This window comes from Oryctolagus cuniculus, chromosome 1 (assembly GCF_051225735.1).
Source record: "Oryctolagus cuniculus isolate XC-2025 breed Fujian yellow rabbit chromosome 1, ASM5122573v1, whole genome shotgun sequence".
NCBI classification, from domain to species: Eukaryota; Metazoa; Chordata; class Mammalia; order Lagomorpha; family Leporidae; genus Oryctolagus; species Oryctolagus cuniculus.
This window is the reverse complement of record NC_142867.1, coordinates 2,647,749-2,666,989: the sequence shown is the minus strand read 5'-3', so window position 1 is coordinate 2,666,989 and position 19,241 is coordinate 2,647,749. Positions and strand designations below refer to the sequence as shown.

Genomic DNA, 19,241 nt, shown 5'->3' with positions numbered 1-19,241 from the left:
AATTTAGAAGTCACCGGCCGTGCAAATCTCTCAAGCATATCCTGAAAGGTTGATGCCAGAACATAGCGGCCCGGGTCTGCGTGCAGGGCGGCCGTGCGCTCCATCACCGCCTGGACCCCCGGGGTCTGCAGGTCCTGGCGCCCCCCCGCCCCGCCCAGTCCAGGAAAACTCCGGATCCGGAGACCCCACGCGCTCGCTCAGAGACGCACCGCGTGCAAGGTGGCGTCTCCAGCACAGCTCCCAGACCAGAATTCCCCCGGCCAAGGCGCTAAGCTGGGGGGTCCCCGGGGGCCTGGGCAAACCCTGCCATTCCAAAACCCGGGCAATCGTGGGGTTCCCGGCGCCTCCGGGTAGCTCCGCTCCCCGCGGGCCCGTCAGCCAGGTGCAAAGTTCGCGCTCGCTCAGCGGCTGGCCCTGCATTTGAGTCCTGCCGGGCGGGAGCCGGCCTCTAGGTTTCTCCGGGGGGCGGGCGGCGCGAGCCACGCAGCTCCGGGCCGGTTGGGCCAGGGCGGAGCGGGGCGGGGCGCAGGCGGCCGCCGGCGCTCCCGGGGTTGCTACAACAGACCCCGCGCGCGGGAGCCGGCGGGCACAGGTGCGGCGGGGAAGGCGGACCCGCGCGCGTGCCTGGAGGCCAGCGGCCCCTCCTCTCCGCCGTGCGGGCCGCGCCGCCCCTCCGAGGAGCCCCCGGCCGCGGGCGCCAGCGCGGGGCGGGGCCGCGGCTCCCCTCCCCCTCCCCCCACACCTGGGCGGCGGCGGCGGCGGCAGCGGCTCCGGCGGCTCCCGCGCTCCGGTTGGGCCGGACTGGGCTGGGTTGGGCGCCGCTCGTGTCCCCGGAGCCGAGCCAGGTGCGCGTGGACGCCGCCCCCCACTCGCGGAGCCAGGTGAGACTGGGGCGCGGGGCGCGGGCGGGGCCGGGACCCACATGCTCCCGGAAGCGTCGAGGGCGCTCTAATTCCAGGGGCAGTAACCGCTCGGGATGGGGGGGGGGGCGCCGGGAGATGCCCCCTCCCCCCAAGGCTTTCTCCCCGGACAGCGCCCGTTTGAGAAAGCCGAGGGCGCGGGGTGCAGCAGCACCTCCCTGTGTCCTGGGCGCACGGAGCGCGCCTCCCCTGTCCCCGGGACCACGCAGGTGGACCAGCCCCAGGGTCTCCTGGGCGAGGTCGCCGCCCCCAGCCGGAGGACTTGAGCCGGCGGAGAGCCGCCAGGGGGCGCTCGGGGGGCGGGGACCCGTGCCACGGGCGTAAGGCCCCTGGGGATCCGGCGGCTGGTTCGCGGGCCCACAGCTCCTGTCCTGGCGCGCGCAGCTGCAGCCGCGGACTCCGGCAGGCCGGGGCCGGCGCGCCGATGCGGGCCCGGGGAGGCACCTGGGGCGCCCAGGCTCCGGGGTGGCGCGGGGTCCCTGCCAGCCGCGGTGTGTGGCCGGCGTGCAGGGACCGGGTGGGCGCAGGCAGCGGTCCCAGCGCCCGGCCGCGCCACCGTGAGTTATGCGGGAGGCTGGTCTCGCGCTCTCGGCGCCCAAGTTCCCTGGCAACTTTAGCCCGCGCCGAGCGGAGAGCGCCCCCGGGAACGCCGGCCACGCGTCACACCTGAGCCGGGGCTGCCAGACCGAGCCAGCAGGTGCGATCCCCACGGCCTGGGTCCGGAGGGTGCGGGGCCCGCGGTGGGCCTCGGGGCCGCGGGGGTCCGGAGGGTGCGGGGCCCGCGGTGGGCCTCGGCGCCGCGGGGGTCCGGAGGGGGGGGCGCATGCGCGGGCGAGGGAGCGTTTCCGTGGGGCTGGGGGCGCTGGGTGGGGAAGAAGCTGGTGTTAGTGACCGTGGGGTTTTGGCCGCCCAGCTTTCAAAGTGTCCGGGCGGGCGCCTGGGCCCTGCGGGTGGAGGGTTCAGGCCCGAGTCCTCGGGGGGCGTCGCTGCTGCAGGGTCCGGGGAGTCCCAGAGGCCTCGCGAAGATGGTGTTCTCCTCGAGGAAATTTGAGGTAGTGAGTTGGAAACTTGTATGACCTCGTTTTCCTTGGAGCTCAAGTTTCATTGTTAATGAGGTCAACTAGCTAATTAAGTTCAGCTTCAAGATGTGGGCAGGTGGTTCTGGGTGTCCCCGGGGGGTGGGAGGGGGTGGAGGTCGGACAGGCACCTGGGGTTTGCCCAAGGCCTTTGCCGAGCCCTGGAGCTGCAGGGCAGAGGGGGCCCTACTGTGTGCCAAGCATGGGCAGGTGCATCAGAGGGCTGGGTCGGTGCGGCGGGGGCGGTGTTAACTGAGGGGCTGGGGTCAGGGGCTCCGTGGTGACGGGTGCCGGGTTTTCCCTGGGATGTCAGGGCATCCTCGGAGCGGGCAGGGGAGCGCCCTCTGCGGGGAAGGTGGTCTGGTGGCTGCAGGGTCCACCTCTACCGGCCAGGAGGGGTCGGCTGGGAAGCTGGGCTCCTCCTTGGTGCCCTGTGGAGGGAGGCTGCGGTGCGCAGAGAGCCCTGAGCAAGGTGGCTTACCGGAAAAGGTGGTCCTAGGTGGTGCTGTTGACAGCCCTTGGCTGCTTTGACTGTCAGATCCCAGGAGGGGGTGGGGCTGGCTTGCCTGCGAAGCCCCGGAGCTTCCTTCCTTCCTTCCTTCATTCCTTCAGCAGACATGGGGCTGTGTGCAGGGTCTCTCTGCTGGTATCAGGGGCTCGCCCTGCCCAGGAGTGTGGTCCAGGTCTCCGTGCAGGGTTCTGTCCAGGTGGCCGAGATGGCGTCGGGGATGAGGAGCAAGAATGAGGGACAAAGCCGGACCCCGAGGAGAACGTGCCGCGAGTCGGCACCACGAAGGCAGCGGAGAAGCACCTGTTGGGCGTGGGTGCTTCATCCCCAGAGAGGCCCTGAGGGCAGAGCTCTGGTGGCCTCTCGGGCAGGCGAGTCGGGGGCCTGCCCACGCTGGGCTCATGGAGGCGCACCTGCTCCTCTACGGGAATCCCGGGGCGTGAGGATCCCGCCTGCACGCTGGCACCTGCCACCTGCCGAGCCTCCTGCTCTGTGGTCTTCAGGCCTCCAGCAGCAGATCCGGGCCCCCCGGGAAATGATCATCTATGGCCTCTTCAGAAGCCTCGAGCTGGGGAGGGGGCGGAGGGGCCTGTCCTCATCTCCACCTGCCCTGGACCCTCTGTGAGCGGATGGCTTGTTGAGGGAAGGCCCTGGGCCTGGTGGTCCACCCCCCGCCCCGGCACGGTCAGCTGCTCTCTGTGGCAGTTCAGGAAGGGAGGCCTGCCCCTTGGGGAGGTCTTGGGATTGCTTGATTTTTCTCTGGCCGCCGCACGCCTGGTTGGAGCTGGCCCCAGGTTGCTGTCTGCACAGCTGGTGCTGGGAATGGGCCTGGGGGTGAGGTGTTGAAGACTGAAGAGGTCCAGGTGACTTGGCTTTCCCAGGGCTGCATCGCCGGCCCCCCACGGAAGTGAGCTGGCCCCAGCACCGGCAGGTGCCACACCAAGTCGCGCTGTCCATTCTCTGTTTTCTCCGGGTAAAGGGAACGGCCGCTGTGACTCCCACGTTACACGGCGGGAGCCTGAAGCCCAGGGCAGTGGAGCCGCTTGGCCTGGGTCACCCAGCCAGGGCGTAGAGGACCGGGAACAGAGCGCAGGTGGCCTGGGAGCGTCCAGCCCCCCATCCCTGCATGACGGCCGGGCTCCATGCACGTCACCCGGCAGGACACAGCCGCAGGGCAGCGGGATGCGTCCTCCTGTTGCTGTGCCTCCCGGGAGACCTCTGGATGTGATTGGCATTTGGCTGGACGGTTTATGGTGAACAGCGGATGCCCCTTCTGGGAGCTCTCCTGGAAATACGGGGGAGGGGCCGTGGGGGCCCAGGAAGTGCCCCTCCCCCATTCAAGGGGCTTCCAGTCCCAACAGGGAGGGAGGAGATGTGTCCAACACGCCCAGCACCGGGAGCTGGCACGGGCCCAGCGGCAGCAGCCTGCTGGGTCAGGAAGGGTGCAGGGACTGTGGGACGGCCGAAGCGCGGGCTGCTTCCTGGGCGATGGCATTACTAAGAGCCTGCTGGGCGGCCGGCAGTGCCTGGGCCGTGACCCGCAGGGCTCCTCACGTTTGGCCTCCGGCTGTCAGTGGGCAGGGCTTGGGGTGACCTCGGGAAGGCGCCCCCTGGACCCTCAGGGTGGTCCCTCAGTGCAGGTTGAATTGGGCTGAAAAACCCTGACCTGAGGCTGGGGCCTCGGGCACAGAGCCTGCCCGGCCCACCCCCGGAAATTCTGGACTGGCCTCCCCCAGGGGTTCTGCCCTGGAGTCCTGGGAAACCAGTGTGGGAAAGCTCTTGTTTTTAGGAGGAGCCCCGAGTCCCGGGGTGCTTGACTTAAAGGGCTTCGTTTGGAGACCCCCCCAGAGGCCGCCCTTCTGATAGGTGGCTGTCACCGCAGTGGCCCTGCAGGCCGGGGTCAGGGCCCCTCAGACAGAACACCGGGGGCTGTCACTTTTGAAGCTGGCGTCCCATGTGGGTGCCTGATCATGTCCCGGCTGCTCTTTCTCCTTTCTAGCTCCCTGCTGTTGTGCCTGGGAAAGCAGTGGACGATGGCCCAAGAACTTTGGTCTGGCCACCCACATGGGAGACCCGGATGAAGCTCCTGGCCTTGGCCTGGCCCAGCCTCGGTGGCCAGTTTGGGGAGTGAACCAGTGGGTGGAAAATCGATCTCCCTCCCTCCCTCCCTCCCTCCCTCCCTCCCATTCTCTCGCTGTCTCCTCCCTCCCTCTCCCTGTCACTCTGCCTTCAGAGTGACCCTAAAAGTGGCCTTTGAAAACAACGCCATCCTCACACATTTCCTGCAACATTTTTCAGAAACGTCCACACACAGCAGCACCGCAGGAGTTCACCTGAGTTCCCTCGCAGGCACTTAGAGCGTCCGCGTTAATCATTTGCAGACTCTGGGCCGCAGCTCCTGGCATTCATCTCCCTAGGTTTAAATATTTGCAAAGAACCTGGGTCTCCCCCGCCCCATCCCCAGGGAGGGGAAATTCTGATGTTTTAAAAGAAATGGTTGTGGGTCGTGGGTTGCATTCCTCCTTAACCGCTTCCTGCCGCATAACCTCCGGGCTGGTTCAGGGTAGATTTGTTACTCGTATGAAAGTCAGAGGTGGCGCGTGCTTGAGAGAGATCGGCTTCATCCGCTGGTTCACTCAACAGCAGGCGCTGGGTCTGGCTGAAGCCAGGAGCCAGGAGCTTCTTCCAGGTCTCCCACGTGGGTGCAGGGACCCAAGCACTTGTACTATCTTCTACTGCTTTCCCAGGCCACAGCAGAGAGCTGGATCGGAAGTGGAGCAGCCGGTGCCCATACAGGATGCAGGCGGCACAGGCGAGGGCTTTCCCCGCTAGACCACAGCGCCGGCCGGTTCCCCGCTTCCTGTGCGTTCGCACGGCCGCTCTCACCGGGGGTTTCTGTCCCACCGCGCAGACGTGCATGCTTGTGGGTCTCTTATTGATCAGCCCAGCCCGCGTCTCCACAGGACACGTATGTGCACTCAGAAAGCATTTCCTCCTGGTGGGACAGTGGTGCGGTCACTTCCGGGTACCGCTGACCAAGCACCCCACGTACGTGGGCCACGGACGCTGGCACCTGGAGCCAGAGGGCTGTGGGTGTCGCGGTGTCCACACCTAGCCTTAGTCCAAATACCCCACCTCCCTGGGGGGCCCATCTTGGTGGGGAGCCTCCGGGGGGGCGGGATGCTGAGAGAGCGGGAGGGGAGAGGGAAGGGCGCCCCTCCAGGCTTTAATGGTGCCTGCTCCCAAGCCTCCTGCAGGGCCCAGCAGGTGTCCCCAAGGTGAGGGTGGTGGCAGATGTGTCCCCTGAGCTTCCCCACTGCCTGCCCTGCACACTTGGGCTTTCCTGCCCCAAACCCTCCTAAACGGGGTCTGCACCGCTTCCCCAGGAGAGCGCACAGACCACCAGAATCCTTACTGGGAGGTGGGGATGTGGGAGGGTGGGCAGTGGCCGGAAGCCTGGACGGCTGCAGGCCTGACCCCTGCCTTGGCTGGCGCTGGGTCCCCCGGGGCCCCTGGAGCAGTGCGCCTGTCGTTCTGTGCAGAGCCCCGGGCTGGACGACTCCGGGCCTGGAGCCCCCAGGATTCTACAGGTGGGAATCGAGCCTTGGGGCCTGGCTCCCTGCCCCAGAGGCAGAGGATGTGCCGGGAGGGAGGAGCGGGGGCACCCGAGGGTACAGGTGCTCCTCTCCCTCTGTGGCTCCAGCTTGCTCTGTGTCCATGCTTGTTCTTGGGACTGCCCGGCTCCGGGCTATCCCCTGTAGCAGGTGCACAGGGCTCCAGAGAGGGGCCGGTCCCACACCCCCCCCCCCCCGCCCCATGTGCTCCAGGGGCACCGGCTGCGGGTCAGGCCCTGAGGGTGTTGCCCAGAGCCACCCGCTGCTCTGTGTTCAGTTCTTGCCTGTCCGCCCGCCCGCCCTGGAACCACTGTGCTGCAACAGCCACCCGACCCGTCCGGTCACTGGTCTCTCGGCCCTCGCTCTGAGGTCGCCACAGCTGGAGGGCCAGGTCCCCGGGGGGCCAGGTTCCTGGGCGGGCAGCAGGTGACTGCTGCTGGAATCACACCCCCGGATGTTTGCTGGAGCTGGCGTAGGGCCATGCGGGGTGAACGGCCAGGATAAGCGGTGCGCTGTCTGCCGGGTGCCAAGGCCGGGAGTGGAATTCCGAGGACGGTTACGGCCGGACCCGTGTTGTTAAAAGTGCCGCAGGGACGAGGGCCAGGAAACACCACTCTTTCGGCTGCGTAGCCCTCACCGCTCCCATTTGGAGTTTGTCAGGTGCCAAAGGCGTGGAAAGACTGTCTCGGGGCGGTCCCATGGCTGCCCTGTGGCTGCCTGCTTTTGTCTGTGTGGAGTCTTTGGGGGAATGGCTGTGTTTGTGACTCAAGCTCCGTGACAGCCGGGTGTTCTCTGAGTCAGCTGTGTTCTCCCGGGGGGCTGTTGGTCTCTTTAGAATCTGTTGTTTTGTTTTTACAAAATATTAGAGAGACAGATAAAGTCCCGTCGGCTGGTTCACTCTCCCGGTGCCCACACGGCTGGGCAAGCCAGGAGCCAGAAGCCGGGGAACGCGGTCCTGGTTGCCCACGTGGGCGCAGGGAGCCCGGGACTGGGCTGTCACTGCTGCCTCCCAGGGTGTGCGTTAGCAGGAAGCCGGAGTCTGGAACCAGAGCCAGGAGTGAGACCCAGGGGCTCCGCCGTGGGATGTGGGTGCCGGAACCACGGCCTGCCTTTGACCGGTTCTCTGGGTCGTGAGTGCCAGGCACCCTTTTCAGACCAGCACGAGGGGCGGAGTGGGCATTTCAGGTCCCCAGGCCAGGTACTCCCTCAGCTGCTCATCAGGCAGTCTGGGCGTAGAGACCTCGCCCATCCTGGGATCAGCTGCGGGTCGGGGGAGCTGGGGAGCTGGGCCGGGGGCCACAGGGCACTGCGCACGCGCAGTCCTGCAGACCAGGTGAGACCCCCGATCATCTCCTGGCTACCCCCGTGGAGCTTCTCTGTGCCTTTGTGTCAGGAAGATGAGCGTGACAGGGGCATGTGACCACCTGGCCCTCACGTCCGCGTCCAATGACAGACTCCCAGCAGCCCCGGCCCAGCCTGGGAATGGGCTCGGGGCCCTTGGTCCCATTTTCCAGGTGAGTGCACCGAGGCCAAGGAGCAGTGGACCAGCAGTGATTGCACTCCACACCTGGAGAACCCCCGGGTCCTTCTCTGCCTCCAGACCCGCACACCTGTCGGCTGCCCGCTGAGGCTGCTGGGGCAGCTCGGTGCCTCCCCGAGAGCCGGTCTGAGGACCCGTGACTCCGTAAAGCGCCTGTAGAGGGCCCAGAGCCGTGGGTTGCTGTTTACCCCATCAGAGTGCATTTAAAGCAGCAGCAGTGAGCTTGTGACGGGAGACAGACGCGGTGCACCTGCGCGAGCAGCCACCGCCGTCTTGTCTTCCAAAGCAGGAAAAGCCGAGCGCGCCGGGGTTGCCGTCCTGGCGGGGCTTCCGTGCATAGGCGACTGTCCCTCGTCTGTCGCGGTGTCACCCGTTGCGCGGTCTCTGAGGGTGAGCGTGAAAAAGCTGCTGCTGCCTGCGGGGACGATGCTGTCGCTTCACCGGCTGACCCGAGAGGGCCTCGCTGGGCACCCTGGGGCTCCTCGGCCACACGTCGAGGGCCAGGGGAGGAGCATGGGACCCGTGTGCTGCACAGGGACTGGATTTGAAAGCTGGCTCTGTGCGGTGGTCAGATGCGTGCTGTGGACGAGCCATGTCCCTCTTCTCGCCGGTCAGGAAGCCTCTGTGATGTCCCACTGGGGCCTCCAGGTGGTCGCGGGGGGATGCCCACCCCGAAGGGCAGGCCCTGTGGCAGCAGTGTCCAGGGTGCTGGGGGCACCCGGGGGTTCTTGCCGGCTGCAGAGTCTGGGCCTGGCGGAGCCTTGGGAACTTGAAGCTCAGCAGAGTGGCCTGGCCGCCCAAGGAGAAGGAAGCGGCCCCGAGCGGGGACAGGGACGCAGCGAGGCCTTGGCAGATGTGGGGCTGCCTGGGAGTAGCTGGCAGGGCCAGGTTGTGGGGCGGGCAGGGTGGAGAGTGTGTTAGTCACCTGTTACCATGCCGAAATAGCCACAGCGGGCTTCTTAGGGAGACAGCAGTTTCTAGGGCTCTGTTCTGAGGATACCCTGTGGCCGGGTCGCATCCTGGCAGACGGCACTGCTGGGAGCACTGCCCGGCCCGCTGGGATGGACAGCCAGAGGGCGGGGCAGGCCCTGGTCAGCCCAGGCTTCTCCTTTGTTAGAGATTGACTTATTTATTTGAAAGGCTGAGTGACACACACACACACACACAGAGAGCTTCCATCTGCTGGTTCGCTTCCCAGATGGCTACAACAGCCGGGGATGGGCCAGTCTGGAGCCAGGAGCCAGGAGCTTCTCCAGGTCTCCCACACAGGTGCAGGGGCCCAAGCACTTGAGCCATCTTCCACTGCTTTCCCAGGCGCATGATCAGGGAGCTGGATCGGAAGTGGAGCAGCCGGGACATGACATGGCGCCCATTTGGGATGCCAGTGTCACAGGTGGCGGCTTCACCCGCTGCACCACAGCGCCCGCCCCGTGCTGCACTTACCTCTGCGATGTTTTCGTCACCCAAGAAGGAAGGTGACCCCCTAGTGGCGCCTGCCCCTGGTGTCCACTCTTCCCTGTGGGTTTGCCCGTCCTGGGCGTGTCACACAGGGCGAGTCTCTGCGCCGGCTCCTGTCCCTCAGGATGGCGTATTGAGGCCGATCGTGTGGCCACAGGAGTCGCCGCCCCATGCTTTTCTTGCCATTTGGCAGCTGGACCGACGTCGGTAACACGCACCTGTGGGCGAGCCGACCTGGGTCTTCTCCGCTGTTTGGTTGCAGGGAGCTGAGGTGCAGCGAGCACCGTGTGTGTGCTCTGGAGTGGACGTGTGTCTCCAGTCCTCCAGGTGTGTTCCCACGAGTGGCGTGGCAGGGTCCTGTGGTCACTGCTTGAGTGGCTGGCTGGGCAGTTTGCCGCGTTTCCCCCCACCCCCACAGTCCACGCTTCCTCCCTGCAACACGTGGGTTCTGACTTTCAAAGCTGGGTCGGGGGACTCTCAGCTCCCCCGAGATGACCTCCTCCAACCTCCACGTCTGGCAGCACCGTTTGGGAAGGGGTCCCGTCCCTTCCTTCCACGAGGGAGGAGAGCTAGGGCACCGGCAGGCGGGCTGGGCCGGGTTCTCCCCGCGGCGCATGCACGCTGCACCCAGCCCTGCTGGTCCAGTCGCTTCCCACCCTGGTGTCCGTGCCTCAGCTGTGCTCATGCGGTGAAGTCTCCATAGAAACCGACAGCACAGGGCTCCCGGAGTTCCCGGAGAGCGGGAGGCATGGCGGTTCCTGCAGGGTGGTGCCGGGCGAGGGAGGGGCTCTGCTCCGTCTGCCCGTCCCTTGCCCCGCGTCTCGTCTCTGCAGCCTGGGAGCCAGCCTGTTCTGCAAGCTGCCCAAGCACATCGGCCCCCATCCAGGTGTCCTCTGAGGGGGACCCCAGGGCTTGGGCCGAGATCTGCCGCCTTCCCAGGAGGATTAGCAGGAAGCTGGACGGGAAGCAGAAAAGGCAGGACTTAACCCTGCGCCTGACCAGCACCGTGGCTCGGGATGCCGGCGTCGCAAGTGGCGGCTTCACTTGGTGTTTTTTTCGTGGTGCTGGTTTTCCGTGGACGTTCTTGTGGCCCCCTCGTATGCATGGGCTGCAACGTGTTTGCACCAAAGGCGACTTATGTTTAATTTCATTTCCCATGAGGTTTCTGAAGGATGGTGGTAGCATCAGACCTGGGCTGGATCGGGGCGGGGGCACCCCGCTGGTGTCTGCCCGCCGCGGCATGGGGGAGCCCACAGCAGGGCCTCAGTGTGGGTGCGTGCTGCCAGCTGCGGGGTGGTAGCCGCCCGAGCCGCCCTAAGCGGCGTCTTCCTGTGTTTCCCTTCGCGCCCCTCTGCCGGCTGATGACGGTGCCTGTCGGAGATGTGTGGCTCTTCCTTGCCGGAGCGCCTGTTGCTCGGGGTTTGGTTACGAGAATTCTTTCTGTGTTGCCAGCCCCAGTCCTTGATCGCGTTAGGAATGCGGGTCTGTGGGATGTCTTTTCCACACTGCGGACGGCCTTCTTTGAAAGTGTTAGGTTGGAGGAGTTCTGCTCTGTGTTCTCTTGTTGCTTTTGCTCGCGTCTGACTCGAGGTCGCCTACACCCGTGTCTTTACGCTGATGTCTGTGGCTCGCTGTCAGCTTTCTGCATATGGCTTCCCGGAGAGCTGTCCCGCCGTCCTCGGACGTGTGGATTTCCGCTTGCCCGGGCACCGCCGGTGGACTGGCCTGTGGGCACTGCCGGTGGACTGGCCTGTGGGCACTGCCGGTGGACCGGCCCGTGTTTTCCCACTGAACTGTCTCAGTGCCTTTGTTGAAAGTCAGACGGCCTGAGGAACGTGGCTTTCCGTGCCATCGTCTTTCATTCTACGTCTTCCATTCTTTGTATTTGAAAGGCAGGGAGCTACTGGGCGCGTGAGGCACCCTCGCCCCCCAGTTTTCACTCAGGTGCCCTCAAGGACCAGGGCTGGCCAGACCAAAGCCAGGAGCTGGGAACTTAATGCACGTCTCACGTGGGTGCCAGCCACTTGAACCATAACCACCACCCCCTCCCACGGTGTGCATTGGCAGATCCTGATCAGAGCCCGGCTTTAAACCCAGGCGCTTGGATGGAGGACTTGGGTGTCCCAGCCGCTGCGTCCAGTGCCTGCCTCGTGTGCTGTCCAGACTGGCGCCGGTTCCCGCATTGTGTTGCCTTGTAGCAGGTTACAAAATCAGGACAGCTGAGTCTGTCTCTTCAGCTTTGTCCTTCATTCTTCCTCCCGGTCTCCCACATGGGTGCAGGGGCCCAAGCACTTGGACCATCTTCTTCTGCTTTCTCAGGTGCATTAGCGGGGAGCTGGATCAGAAGTGGAGCAGCCGGGACTAGAACCTGCACATATGGGATGCGGGCACTGCAGGCAGCTTAAGTTGCTATACCACAACGTTTACCCTGTTATCTTTTTTAAAAAAATTTATTTTATTTACTTGAAAGAGTTACAGAGACAGAGAAGAAGAGAGAGAGAGATCTTTCATCTGCTGGTTCACTCTCCAAATGGCTGCAACAGCCAGTGTGCCAGGCTGAAGCCAGGAGCCAGGAGCTTCTTCCAGGTCTCCCACACAGGTGCAGGGGCCCAAGGACTTGAGACATCTTCCACTGCTTTCCTAGGCGCATGATCAGGGAGCTGGATCAGAAGTGGAGCAGCCGGGACTGGAACCGGCGTCCATATGGGATGCCATCTTCCTGGGCGGCGGTTTTGAGGCTTTACCTGCTGTGCCACAGCTCCGGCCCCAAGGGCACCAGCCTTTGAAGGTGAGGCAGAATCCACCGCGAGGCCGTCCGGGCCAGGGTTTGGTTTCCGCTGGTTGCAGATCTGCTGTTCTGGCAGTCAGGTCTGTCGGTTTCCGCCGGGTGAGAAGCGCGCTCGTCTCCTCGATCGTGCGCCGTGGTTCCTGGCTGCCCGCAGGAGCCTTCAGGACCCGGCTAAGTGGAGACTTTTCCCTTTTTTTTTTTTATTTTTGGTCAGTCTAGCAGGAGTTTGCCAACTCTCAGGATCTTTTCAACTAGCCGGCTCTGCGCTTCATCGATTTTTGTGTTTTCTGACTTGGAGTTCACGGTGTCCTCGACCTCTTCCGCTAGCCTCTTCTGTGGTTTTAGCTGCTCTGCTTCTGCTCGCGGGACGTAGCAGGCTGGGCACTGATCGGAAGCTTCGCTTCTTGCTAACGGGGACGCTCGCAGACACGTTTCCTGGTGAGCCCTGCCTGTGTTCTGTGTCGGGAGAGGTTCTGTCTTCTCACCCGCTTGGAAGCCTCTTCTGATTTCTCTGTGCTTCTGTGAGTCGCTGATTGTCCAGACGCGTGCTGGTCAGTTGCCACGTGGTGTGCGTTTCTAAAACTGGTTCTGTTCTCGACTGCCAGTTCCTGTCGGTTGCTGTCTGAGGCTCGCTGGGTGGTTTCAGCGCTTTTGTGTGCACCGCGGCTGTGGCGTGCTCTGGCACGTGGTCCCTCCTGGAGAAGGGGGCGTGTCCTGGACGGGCCCTGAGGTTGCTCCGGCTGTCGGCTGTCTGCCGAGCAGTGGCCCACACAGGCCCGTGCTTCTGTCCTGGCCCAGCGGGAGTGGGGTGGGGTGGAGGACCCACAGAACACAGGCTCCTGGAAAGCAATCCGTGGAGGAGCAGGGACGAGGCAGGTGGCGGGGCGAGCCTCAGTGACAGGGGTGTCGTGGAGCAGAGACCGGCAGGAAGCGAGGGAGGCGGTGCCCGACACGTGAGGAACTCATGGGATCCATGTAGAAGCCCCGCTGTGGCCACTGTGGCCATGCAAACATCTCCAGGCCCTGCAGCGCCCAGCCTGGGGCCCTCTGTTCTCTGCCTCCTCGCCTGGCCCTTGGCTGCCTTCCCATGGGAAGGAGCTCCCCCACCTTTCTTCCTAGGTCTGGGGACCCAGGCGGGGTGACCCTGTGTCTGGGGAGGGGAACTGTGGCCCGCAGCTCTTCCTCCACTCTGTCCTCCCAGGAGCTGGTGGGCGGGGATGGTCTCACCTCCGAGGGTTCAGCTGCGCAGGGTCAGCTCCCGCGCCCCCAGGTGCCCACACACCATAGCTCCCAAGTTCCTCTGCCAGGAGTGTGGAATCTGCACAGAGCCGGCTCACAGCCTGAGCGCCCGAGTCACAGCAAGGTTACTGTTACACTGGCTCCGATGAGGTGGGTCCTGGGTAAATACCCATTATGCTGTGTCTGGTAAACAGCTATTACCTGGCGTGGCGGAAGTAGCTGTTACATTGTATCTCATGAACAGCCAGGGGTTACACTGCACAAGAAAAAGGCTCTTAGTTTCTACAGATGCAGGCTTTTTCCCTGCGAGTTTTCTCTCTGCCACTGGGTGGGAGCCATGGTAACGGTGCTGTGGATGGAGGGGCCGACTGTATTTCATGGGGTGGCCGATGGGGGGCCGCGTGCCCTGTGGGTGGTTCCCAGTGCCCTGCTCATTCAGCCGAGACCAGTGCCTGCCCGTCTGCAGCTTCCTGCGCGCAGCCCCAGCTGTCTCGGGTGTTGTCTCGGGTGTTCTCCAGTCGCTCTTGAGTGGCTCTCGCGGGCGCCCTGCCCAGCGATCGTCACACCTGCTGGGTGTGGAGAGCCGGCTCCCTCACCCTCTTGGGACTTGGCACTGCCCGATCGCTGCCAGTCTGAGGGTGGTGGGGGTCGCCCCTGGCACCTGCACATCCCCCGTGTCACTGGCTGCTCCACTTTCTGTTTGCCTAGTGTGCCCGTCCCTGGGCCATGTCACGTCTGCCTCCTGCCAGCTGTGTGTGCTCTTGAAGTGCCCTGGCCTCTGCCATGCTGTGTCCAGGGGTTTACGTTTGGGTGTGGCCTTGTGATTTCCTGGGGTGTGATGGGATCTCCTCCCCATCCCGCTGTGTTCTCCTGCATTTTCTTCTTCTTCTTCTTTTTTACTATTTTGACAGAGTTAGACAGAGAGAGAGAGAGAGAGACAGAGAGAAAGGTCTTCCTTCCGTTGGTTCACCCTCCAAATGGCTGCCACGGCCGGAGTTACACTGATCTGAAGCCAGGAACCAGGTGCCTCCTCCTGGTCTCCCATGCAGGAGCCCAAGCACCTGGGCCATCCTCCACTGTCTTCCCGGGCACAGCAGAGAGCTGGACTGGAAGAGGAGCAACCGGGACTAGAACCCGGCACCCATATGGGATGCTGGCGCTGCAGGTGGAGGATTAACCAAGTGAGCCACGGCGCCGGCCCCCTGCATTTTCCTCTGACACTTTCAATGCCATGTGTGGGTTTTGGACCTGTCTGGGCCAGTCCCTAACTTGTCTCTGCATGGCACGGATCCACCCAGCCGGCCCGATTGCCCTGCCCCGCCCCTGCTGCCCAGCTGGTGGTGCCCAGGCTTTCTCCTCTCTGCCCTTTAAGTCTGCTTGGACCTTTCACGGTTCCTTGGAATGAGCCTTGTGGGGCCGGCGCTGTGGTGCTGGCAGGTGCAAGAGCCGCCCCCAAGGGGCACATGGGACCTCGGGGAGGGGCCGTGCCTGTCTGGGTCCCGCTGCAGGTTTGCAGCGGGTTTGAGGCTGGCTGCTGCAATCTCATGCTGAGAGCCCTCCCCGGTTCCCCGTGGCTGATGGAGCCCTCTGACCTGCACCAGCCCAGATGAGGTCTTAGGCTCCTGCGGAGTCAGCTCCCCACACACACTGTCTGGGCTGAGTCTCGCTTATTCCTGGGGGCTCGCTGCTGCCCCCGACACGTGGAGGGTCGTCTGGCCATTGCCAGGTGTTCATGGTGTCCTGTGAAGTGGGGCCGTGGCCTGCGGTGGGGCTGGTGCTTCTGGGGTTGGGAAACCCCTCTGAGGCCTGAGACCTTCCGGCTACCGCCCACACTCGTGTCTGCCCACGCTGTCTTGTACACACGCTCTCGTGGGATCGTGCCCTGTCAGCCTCGCAGTCACGGAATACAGCCTCACCTCACCCTCGAGTAGCTCAGGTTCTTAAAGCCGCGCCATTGGCCTCTGTCCCCCGGGTCCCGTCAGGACACCTCCCGGTTCTTGGCGTGTGCCAGGGGCTCCTTGTGGGGTCTCCACACCCGCTCTGGGAGGGGGTGTCCCTGCCCCTGCCGTGCCCCCAGATTGACCCCACGCCGGGGTGCTGGGAGGCTGGAGCCTCACCAGGAGCTGGGCTCAGGAGCGCTGCGCCGTGTTAGCGGAGTAGCCTTGTTTTCAAGGTGGATTTGCCTCCCCAGATGTCAGCACCTTGACTGTGAACTTCGCAGCCCCAGGGCCGAGGAGGGAGGAAGTCTGTGCCTTGCGAGTCCCTCAGGCCACGCATGGTGCCGTGTCCCAGCAGAGTGGACGCTGACAGCAGCTTTCTTGGGGGCTGCGGGGCTCCGGGCTGCTCTCGGCAGGATGGGAGCCCTGCTCTGGTTTGCACTGGAGGTGTGCGGGTGCGTTCACCAGTAGAGCTGGAGGGGACGGCGTTTGGGGCCGCTTCCCTGCCCGCTGGCCTCCTCCTGGGCTGCGCCATGGCCTCTGCTGGCTGGGGATGGTCAGCGCTTCCTGCAGCCCCAGGCCTCGGTGGACAGGACGATTGCCTGGGCTTCCATCGGATCTTCCCCTGTGCGTGAAATCAGCCCCAAGACCTGTGTCTGGGCAGCCCTGGGGGAGGCTGAGGTGGGACAAGGAGGGTGGGGGGACCCAAGGGTCGAGCCATCCCGGGGTTTCCGACTGACCCCAGCGAGCCCAGTCCTGCGTGGTGGCAGAGGCGTGGTCCCCAGGTGCTCTTGGAGAACCCAGCCCCGGTCAGCACGGGCTTCTTGCCTCTGCTCTTGCCCTGGAGTCCTGGGGCACTGGGAGGCTCCCCCCACCCCTGCCCCATGCACGTGTCCCGGAAGTAGTGTGCCGTGTCCCAGACAGCAGCTCCTGTGTGCCACGGGGCAGCCCCTCCCCTCTCTGGGTCCCGCTCGCCTCATCCCGCTCCTGGGGGCGGCCTCAGCAGACCGTGAGCACTAGGGTCACTGACACAGACTTGCGACCGCTCAGCCTGCGTGTGCGGCCCACGGCGGCTCCTGCCGCGCCGGCGGTGCGAGCGCACAGGCGGCGGCTGCTGCATCGGCCCCACGTCTCATCAGGTTCGCCTGTGGCCTGTGGCCTGTGCTCAGGTTTGCACACAGAGCCTGCTTCAGGCAGGTTGGGCCATGGGAGTGAGTCACCCCCTGGCCTGGTCTAGTAGTGCCTCAGCCTGGGACGACGGCGGCCATGGGCTCCATGGGGGTTCTCTCTCCTCCCCCCGCCCCCATGTGCGCAGGGATCTCTGTGTCCCCTAGGATGGGGGCTCTCTCCCCCTTCCCCCATGTGCCCAGGGATCCCTGTGTCCCCTGGGATGGGGGCTCTCTCCCCCACTCCCCACCCCCATGTGCGCAGGGATCTCTGTGTCCCCTGGGATGGGGACTCTCCCCCGACCCCCATGTGTAGGGATCCCTGTGTCCCCTGGGATGGGGGCTCTCTCCCCCCGCCCCCATGTGTAGGGATCTCTGGGCCCCCTGGGATGGGGGCTCTCTGCCCCCCACCACATGTGTGGGGATCTCTGGGCCCCCTGGGATGGGGACTCCCCCCCCCATCCCCATGTGTAGGGATCTCTGTGTCCCCTGGCATGGGGACTTTCCCCCCCGCCCCCACGTGCGCAGGGATCTCTGGGCCCCCTGGGATAGGGACTCTCTCCCCCAGCCCCCATGTGCGCAGGGATCTCTGGGCCCCCTGGGAGCTCTGTGGCTGCTCCGTGTGCCACCTGGCCTGAGCGTGGTGGAGCGTTTCTCCTGCTGGATGCTGCTGGCGTGGGTGCTCTCGTGTTGCCTGGAACTTAATCCTGCCATCTTTTATTGAAAGGGCCTGGAGGCGGAGAGGGGCTGCTCCGTGGCAGGGTGGGGTTAACCCCTGCTTTGCCAGGTGCGCCCCCTGTGGGACCGGGCAGGTTCCTGGAGCCTGCACAGGCGTGGCCCGCAGCTTCCGGGTGTGGCTGGCGACAGTGAGTATCTTCGGCGATGGCTGTGTGAGTTACCTTGTGCGGCACAAGCAGCCACCCCCGCACCTGGGGTAGAACCACAGCTTTGTCTCGAGACCAGGCAGGGATACTTTGTGACATCTTGCGCCCTCCGCGCAGCCCCCCTCTGCTGCCACCATTGCGGCTCACAGGAGTTGGCGACGGTCATGTCCGGCTGTGTCCCAGTGACACTGTCCCCACGGACGTGCGCCTGGGCAGTCCTTGCCCCCCGCCTCCCCGCACCGGCTCGCAGAGTCGCCGGCTGTCTTGCCATCTTGGTCCGGCAGGTGGCCGTCCCTTAGGCTCCGCTGAGTCACGGTCACTGCCGTGCCTCTGCTCTGGTGGGCGTGGTGGCCTTGTTAGGTGCTCGTGGGGGAGGACTCCCAGGGTGTGCATCCCCAGAGGCACAAATTGCAGCCGCAGCAGCGACAACCTGCGGGCGGCGTTGACTGACAGCTGCCCGGTAGCAGGCACCACCCACGCATGATGGAGATGCCGGCGGCACGGGAGGCAGGGAGGGGGGTTCTGTGCTTTTCCTGGCTGTGGTGTCTTGTGGTTTAGCTGCTGGCCTTGTCCACTGCTGGCCTTGTCCACTGCTGTCCTCGCTGGCCCCGGGCTGGGGACCAGGAGGAGGAAGAGTTTTGTCGCGGCTGCTGTGGCTGTGTGAGTGACACCCGGCCACCGTGACCCTCTGCTGCGGTTCCTTCCAAGGAGCGCTGTCTGTGACGGGGCGGGGATGCGGGGGGCTGGGCAGTGGGAGTCGGGCCTCCTCCCTCCTGCTGTGTTGCCTCAGTTTCCTCATCAGGGGAGTGGGTGGCCTTGCTGACATCAGGTTTCTCCCAGTGCAGACTTCGGTGCTGGTGTGGACGGCGCGCACACGCGGGAGGAGGGAGTGGGTGTCCACACAGCAGGCCCCCTGCCCCCGGCAGCTGCTGAGGGGCAGTGACTCTCCTCCCCGCCTCAGCCCGGTCGCTGTCGGCTCTGCTCCCGGCGAGTGGGTGCTGCTCCATTGTGAGCTGCTGGGCACCCCGGATCCTCCATTCTGAGGGGAACTGAGGCTCCGTGGCACGAGGTTGGCCTCCCACCGCGTCTGGCGGCTGCTGCGAGCTTGCACCACGTGTGCCGCCACCCTGGGGTGTCCCCAAGGCCCCGGAAGGCGACACGGCCCCATCCGTCAGCCCCGGGGAGCTGTCACTCTGACGTTTCAGCTCGGCGGGCGCGAGTGGCCAGGTGGCTTCTGTCTGGCTTTTTTCACCCAGCAGGGCTGTGGGAAACCCACGGCATCGCTGCCTGTGATCCTGTGCCACCCCGGGGTCTGCCTGGAGGTGGTGTCGGATCCTACACGTGAAGGGTGGAGCCTCTGGGACTGCCCCCTGGTTTCCAGCACACACACGGGGGTATGGGGAGGGTGGTGGGTGCAGCCGGCTCCACGGGGACAGAGCTCCCTGGTGACCACGTCCTGGGCACCTCTGCTTCCTCTGCTCACTGGGTCCTCGTTGTTCCTGGATGGCAGGGGACCAGCGGGTTCCAGAAACCAAGCTCCCCCCTGGATCATGCCTCCAGAGACGGCCCCGAGGCTGGCACAGGCTGGGGCTGCCACGGCCTGGTCAGGGCACTGGGCTGTGCGGAGTGCTTCATGGTGACATCCCAGGTTGACACGCGTGGGTGTTCAGCCTAATGGTTAAGATGCCCGCGACCCTTATTGGGCTGTCTGGGTTTCATTCCCAGCTCCGACTCCCGGCTCCAGCTTCCTGCTACTGCAGACCCTGGGCCACCACAGTGGGGGCTCCTGGTGGGGTCCCTGTCCACGCCGCAGCGCCACATGTGGTCGGCTTCTCAGCGTGGTGCTGGTTTCCTGGGCGTGCGCCGCAGCTCACCGCAACGCACGTTTCTCTGCCGGCCGATGTGGTCGAACCCCCTTTTCGGCGCCACCTGCGTCTCTTCCGTCAACGCCTCTCGTGTCTCTGCTTTCGTCACCTTGTTGTTTTATTTGCCGTCGCCTCTCGCGAGTTTTCTGGGTGCTTGGTGGAAGTCGTGGCCGGGCTGTCGTCCCGGCTCTGGGCCTCGTGCCTCTGCAGTCCTCCCGGGAGCTCTCCCAGAACACGCGTGTTTGA

The 19,241-nt window shown here is 64.9% G+C and overlaps 1 protein-coding gene across 13 annotated transcripts in view; it reads left to right on the top strand.

Moving 5' to 3' along the window:
- The first annotated feature begins 563 nt into the window (after positions 1 to 563).
- The window catches only part of SHANK2 (SH3 and multiple ankyrin repeat domains 2), a 390,809-nt gene continuing 372,131 nt past the window's right edge, over positions 564 to 19,241 (top strand). For 6 of the 13 annotated variants that reach the window (XM_089307180.1, XM_051839167.3, XM_089307158.1 and 3 more), the window contains exon 1: positions 583 to 881. The gene's annotated coding sequence lies outside the window, so the exon portion shown is untranslated. Of the gene's footprint in view, positions 882 to 1,254; positions 1,618 to 19,241 lie in introns of those variants that run through there. The other 7 variants (XM_089307206.1, XM_089307207.1, XM_089307204.1 and 4 more) reach the window with 4 other exon arrangements.